Raw genomic sequence first — 6,811 nt, 5'->3', positions numbered from 1 at the left:
CATGCACACTTAAGCCTATAAGTATTTCTATATATATGTGCAAATATATGTACACATATGTTAAAAAACAAGGAAGCAAAAAAAATAGGAAGAGAAAAAGAAGCACAGGGAAAAGGGAGAAGGAAGAAAAATGTTAAATGGATTTTAAAAGTATAAATAATAACCAATTAGTGTATTTGGTTCACACACTTGTGACCAAATTTGAATTGTGCAGGGGGAAATACATTAAGAAAGTAACAGGGTCAAAAAACGTGCTCTCTTACATTAGGGCTATGTTAAGGCAAAGAAGTATCAGAAAGAGGACTTTTTGATATATATATAGAAAAAAAATCCTTTTGAATAAAACCTAAGGCTGAGTAGACATTTTAGGTCAAATTCTTAAAAGGAATGATAGTTTTTTATGTTAATTTAGATTTTCCAAGCCTTGAAAATAGTCACTTGTTCAGTTTGAGTAACTCTTTAGAAAGAATTTATCAATTTTCTTTATTGGATGATGTTTTCATGTAAATCTTATGGGAGATGTACATATATATATAATCTCCATGAACTGTGGTGGCAATGTCAATCCAGAGTAGAAGTCAGTGCTTCCTAGTGTCTTTACCTAGGTCACATAGGTCATGGCAAGTTAGGAAGGGCTATAAGATTCATTCTTAGGGTAGAAAGGTAAAGCCATGTGGAGGAAGCCATATGGACTGACAGGAAGAGGCCCCATAACAAAAATATTAATAATAACACAGCAGCAACTGTGTTTTGTGTATGCATGTGTTTTAGAAAGATGTATGCAAATGTAAACAAGACATTAATTTATTTTCTCTAAAGCATAAACAAACATTGCCTCGTTTGGCAGAATCTGAAAAATGCATATTGCTCCCTTAGGCTTTTTTCTTTGCTACAATAGAAGTATGTTTTGTATTAAATTCATTGTTACTAGTAAATTAATTCCAAAATATGCCAGTGTGGCTTTCCATAGTATTGAGAAGCCCTACTTCTTATGAAAAAATGCAGTCTCAGCTAAACACATCAGCCCCTGGAAATTATAAAAAAAAAAAAATCAAAGATAAAGTTTTCCCTGCAGCTGAATGCCATGGACCTACAAGAAGATGCTGGAAGGTGAGGATTGTTTGAGCACCGTAATTTGCTGGGGAGCTGTTGGTCAGGTAGGGGCTATCAAACCACATGTGTATCTAGGAGACATACGATGAGGCATCACACCAAGGGTAATTTGCTTGCGAAGTTGTAGGAGGAAGAAAAATGGGGACTCTGAGATCATTTACTAAAGTCTTTAAAAATAAATCCTCCCAGACACACCTATTTATTCCTTTTTTTTAAATAGAGTAACTAACTGAATAGATAAAGGTAGTACGGGTAGTACAATCAATCTTAACTTCAGCCAAACAGTTGATGAAGCATTTTAGGAACCGGAGTAATCATTAAGTATGGATGTGTCAAGGCAGTCACCTGCTGAACGGCCTCAGTGACAGAGGAGTGAATGTGCAGTGAACGAGCACAGGCCCTGAGGAAGGGCACAGTAACTGACCAGGCCATTCGCCGAGCCAAATTCTAGGCTCTCTTAGTCCTTCAAGTGATGGGGCCACGACACGCTTTATATTAATTTCAAATCCAAAGGCTGTAAGAGCTTCTATCTTAAACAGTCCTTGGGCAGGGTTTAAACAGAAGCATTTCTGGATGCTTCTGTATTAGAACAGTGAGACTAAAACTAAAGTCAAAAAGAATTACAGCTATTGTCTGGGGAACAAGGGCTGAAATGCCAAACATTTTACTACTGAGAAGTTGCAGTGTCTTTGGTCTGATTTGCTGAAACCGGCCAGTTGTGCTTTGAGCTTTGAGGATACTTTTTCATCTTTGCCCCACACAAGACTGTACATTCCACAAGGGCAGGGCTTTGTCTGTTTTTCTTACCACAGTATTTCCTGTTCTGAGAAAAGTATCCGGCACATAGTAGGGACTCAACAAGATTTGCTGACAGAATGATTCGTCATCACAAACATCAATTGAATGCTTATTATGTATTTGGTGCTGACCTACATGCTACTTTCCTTTTCTGTATGACAAGAGCAGAAGGGGAAAAAAGTTTGAAAACTCATCTTAATGTGGTGGTGCCTTCTTGGGCAAGCACACAGGACTTCTGCCTGTTGCCCTACAGTGCATAGCGAGCAGAATAAAAACTCTTCTGCCATGAAATCCTCCACTCATGGTGGGGAGGCAATGCTCCTTGTGTGGTGGGGTCTGGGAAGTAAGACTGCTGACACCTGCCCTGGGAAACTTAACTTGGTAAAATTACTGATGGTTGCAGCCTTAGCTTGTACAATGCCTCTCATGCTGAGCACATTCTTAGAATTCTGTGATGGGAAATAAGAGCTTCAGTGACTCAGGGCCAGAAACTGACGGACCTTAGAAGTAATGCTGGGCTGGATAACAGAGCCAAAATGGTTAGAAATGCTGCAACAAGGTAAATAATCCGAACAGACCTGAAGGCTCCCAAGAAGGATTTCAGAGGTTGTGGTTGCAGACAACTTTCAAATGAAGGACAAGAGAAACTCATCTCTGACACTGATGATCTGGAAAATAGGAAGAGCAGTCAAAACTGAACATGAGCTGGTGTCCCTGTTAGAGCACAACAGGACAATAGATATTTTCTCACCTACTGGACTGCCGTGAGGTTCTTGGGTGGTTTGTTTGCTTTGAAAAAAAACGTTCCCCCAGGGCTTCCCTGGTGGTGCAGTGGTTGAGAGTCTGCCTGCCGATGCAGGGGACACGGGTTCGTACCGCGGTCCGGGAGGATCCCACATGCTGCGGAGCGGCTGGGCCCGTGGGCCATGGCCGCTGAGCCTGCACGTCCGGAGCCTGTGCTCCGCAACGGGAGAGGCCACAACAGTGAGAGGCCCGCATACCGCAAAAAAAAAAAAAAAAAAAAAAATGTTCCCCCAAACGAAAAAAGCTATAAAGAAAATGCTGTAGTCCTGGGGTACTGTGTGAGTTATGGCCTAATAGGAATACACTACTAAGAGCAAGCCAGAAAGAAATCTGATTGCAAACATCAGAATTCCATCATCCAGGTATTTGCAAACAGTGTCTTGGCATTGGCCAACCACTGAGTTTGGGTTAGAATTAAGAAAAAAATATTACTAGAAGGAGGTCTCCTTTGGAGGCCCCTCTGTTATGATGCCAGATTTGATTCTTTCTTAGCAACTTTTATGTGAACATCTTGAAGGATCTTGCAAATGCTGCTTAATTCAGTCTCACAACAGTCTTGTGAGTTAGTAATATGGCTCTAGAAACCTCAAGTTGAATGAGCTGAAGAATTGAGTAGACACGTATCTTATTACCTGAGAGAGAAGCTTTTCTTTTACCAATTCCCTAAGAAAGTGTTTGCAATAAAACACCCAGGAAATCCCTAAAATTGAATAATAGGTGAATAATAGGTTGGGAGAAAAAGTTGCTATCACTGGTCATTGAGTATAAACTTATAGGAGAATGAGCTGGGGACATAATTTTTAAGAACTATAGAACTCTCCTTCTGTTCTTGATAAACTCATCTGTGAATCTCTTTGTTATATTAGGTTTACTTCTCCTGATCATTTATTTACATGTCTTTGACCAAAAAGAAAAAAAAGTCTTTTAATTTAATATATTCTGCTGTGTGGCCACATCTGATGCCAGAGGGTTAAAACCCGGACTTAACTTCTTGGAGAAGGAAAAGTTGTGTTCACCAGGCTAGGCTCCAATCAGGATTTTTTTTCTTTCTGTGGCCATGTGTGCTTTGTCCATCTACAGGATTTTAGGCCCAAGTAAGTAAACATGGTTTGGAATAATTGATGTGCAGCGTGTTTGGTAAATGACTGAAATTCACTCCAGATTGGAGAGGTTTCTTGGGAAGACAGCAGCCACTCCCTGCCTGCAGTCACTCCACCGAACCCTGCGTTGGGGGAAAACCCTCCTGCCATCACATACTCCACTGATCTGGGGCCAGAGTCCAGATGGTGAGGGGTAGTGAGGGCTGGTGAGGAAGATTGTGATGAGGCTTGGTTAGGGAGTTTAACCTCAGTGACTTTCTTCTTCATAACAATCCTCAGGCCCTCACCTGGTGGGCATGTGCAAGTTCTTGACTAGGGAGGGATCACTGAATGGCCTATGCCTGACACTTGTCACATGAAGTGGTGGCGTTGGAAATGTAGTCAAATGCTCTCAATAAGTCCCAGAAATAACTGTCATCATGCAGTCCTGAATACTAGGTCCTAAGACTTATTTTCTTGGGAAGAAATGATAATTCTTTTTTTCTGTGTTCTCTCTCTCTCTCTCTCTCTCTCACACACACACACACACACACACACACACACATTCTGATTTGGTCCCAATCTTAAGAGGCTGTGAGATCCCATCCGAATGAATCTCTGTCTATTTGAGGGTGGACTATTTAAATTAATATTTGAGGATGAAAGCCAAGCAGATCTGCATTAGAAGCCAGCCTTTGGTTCTAGTTGCCTCCTTTCAGCCTCAGATATTCTTTCAAAAGCTCGAGATCCAGGCAGCTTCTCTGCCTCTCAGTCTCAAACTCCACCTTAAATAGAATCTCAGGGAAATCAGGCACAAAACCTTAAGTCAGCCCAGAGGACTCTCCCAGAACCCGAAAACCTTGATTCTGGGACATCCAGTGAAGAATTTCATGACCTCAATTGTATGATTATCTATCATATGTGTGCTTTTGTTAAAACCTTGAAGGCTACTTTGTTCTTGTTCTCTGTACACGGAGAATTTATATTTTTCTGTCTGTGCTTAAATATTTCAACCCTAGACTGGAAAGATGAAAGAGTTAAATATATGATCACACTACAGATATTTTAATTTAAATTCACTAATATGAGTGGATAAGGTCTTTATATTTAGAATAATTTCTGTTAAGTTTTTCCGTACCTCTAGGTAGCATGCTTAGGGTTTGTCCACCAAAATCATATAATATCAGTTTTAAACCTAGGACTTTGGCAATTATTTTAAGAGATATGAGGAGTAAAACTCGTAAAGACAATTGTCTTAAATTCATTTGCACTTCATTTGTTCTGTTTTGTTTGTTCTTTCTTATGAACTCTTTTATTTTCACTCTGATGTGTTCAATTAATTCCATTGTGCAAATTCCTTTGAAGAAGACCAGCCAAATTGCATTATTATGCTATACAAAAGCATTTGTCATTGGCCGCAGAATATCTTGTTTTACAGCGAGACACATAGGTAGCAAACATGACTTTCCCTCAGTCAGCGGTGGTGAACACCCAAACTGAGGCTGCCCATGGGTCTGATGTGCTTTTGGAGGTGCAGAAGTCACCTCTGCTAAAGCTGGTGAAACAAACAACGTCCCTAAAAACCCAATCAGCTCAGTTCTTCTCTTCTAACTCCAAAGGGTGAAACTAAGCACATTCTGAAACCAGGGAGGCAAGAACACTCTTATTCCACGGCTCTCCCAATGGGGAACACATGCATTCTGCCATCAAAACCCACAAAGGGAAGGCACAGATTGGAGACTAGAATACATTTCTACTTTCATTAGACTTGTGCTTAGAAAATAAAGGACTCCAGACCCTCCCACAAGAAGAGAAACTGCATGGTCAAGAGTATAGACTTTGACAGCAAACTTGCTTCGTTTAAATTGTAGTTCTGGCACTTCCTATCTGGCATCATGAATGAGTTATTTAATCTATTCATCACTCAGTTTCCCGATCTGAAAAGTGAGGATAATTATAGACCTGGCCCACAGGGTTGTTCTGAGGATCAAATGAGCTAAGTGGGTACAGAACATAGAATGAGGCCTGGCACATAGCTAGTGCTGTGCATGTTTTCTTTAAAAATATAAAGCAACATAGACATATGAGTACCCAGTAGCATCTCTGCAAATAGTTTGAAATTTTGCCCAAGGTTTGATTTTGATAAAAATTCAGATTGTATGATGCTTCATGGGTCTGTTCAATCATCACCTTACTCAGTTTTGTAGCCCTATAGTGTTACCTTCCAGGAATATCCTTTACCTGCCTCACTTCTAATTCAGCTAGTTAGACACACATACTAATAGAATATGCTCATATTATAATAGAGTATTAAAGAGTACCAGAACATTTTCAAATTGCTCCCTTTGAAGTCTGAGAAAAGATTTTACTGTAGTCACCAGCTGGAAATGTATCACGTTTTGCTCTGTGGTGTCAGTGCAAAGCATAAAGCACAAACATGATCAATAAATAAGAATGTTCCCATTTCCTTTTACTTAAAAAAAAAAATTCCCGGGCTTCCCCTGTGGCGCAGTGGTTGAGAGTCCGCCTGCCGATGCAGGGGACGCGGGTTCGTGCCCCGGTCCGGAAGATCCCACATGCCGTGGAGTGGCTGGGCCCGTGAGCCATGGCCACTGAGCCTGCGCGTCCGGAGCCTGTGCTCCGCAGCGGGAGAGGCCACAGCGGTAAGAGGCCCGCATACCGGGAAAAAAAAAAAAAAATTCTCCAATACCCTTCCCAAGTTACCTTGACAGCTGCTACATATTATTATTTAAAATGCCTGATTCTGAATTTCTCAATTATGCAATTCACCGTGCAACTTCAAACAATTACTAACACAGAATAACTGGAAACGCAGGTTCACTTTGTATTATCTGAACACAAGAATAGTTTCTGATTACTTTTCTTTTGCAGTTGGCTTTTATTTTAGTCACCAACTGGAAATATATCGTGCTTTGCATTAATCTAAGGCTCAACATAAACATAAAAGATACCAGAAATGTTCCCTCAAAGCTATATTTCTTAGCAACCAAGTCTCA

At 40.6% G+C, this 6,811-nt stretch overlaps 1 long non-coding RNA gene across 1 annotated transcript in view; it reads right to left on the bottom strand.

Moving 5' to 3' along the window:
• Nucleotides 1-2,512: 2,512 nt before the first annotated feature.
• LOC141276864 (uncharacterized) overlaps nt 2,513-6,811 on the bottom strand; it is a 35,174-nt gene continuing 30,875 nt past the window's right edge. Inside the window, exon 5 of the long non-coding RNA XR_012327114.1 lies at nt 2,513-2,579. This is a non-coding gene — a long non-coding RNA (uncharacterized lncRNA). The remainder of the gene's footprint in view (nt 2,580-6,811) is intronic.

This window comes from Tursiops truncatus, chromosome 17 (assembly GCF_011762595.2).
Source record: "Tursiops truncatus isolate mTurTru1 chromosome 17, mTurTru1.mat.Y, whole genome shotgun sequence".
NCBI classification, from domain to species: Eukaryota; Metazoa; Chordata; class Mammalia; order Artiodactyla; family Delphinidae; genus Tursiops; species Tursiops truncatus.
This window is presented reverse-complemented; position numbering and strand designations above follow the sequence as displayed.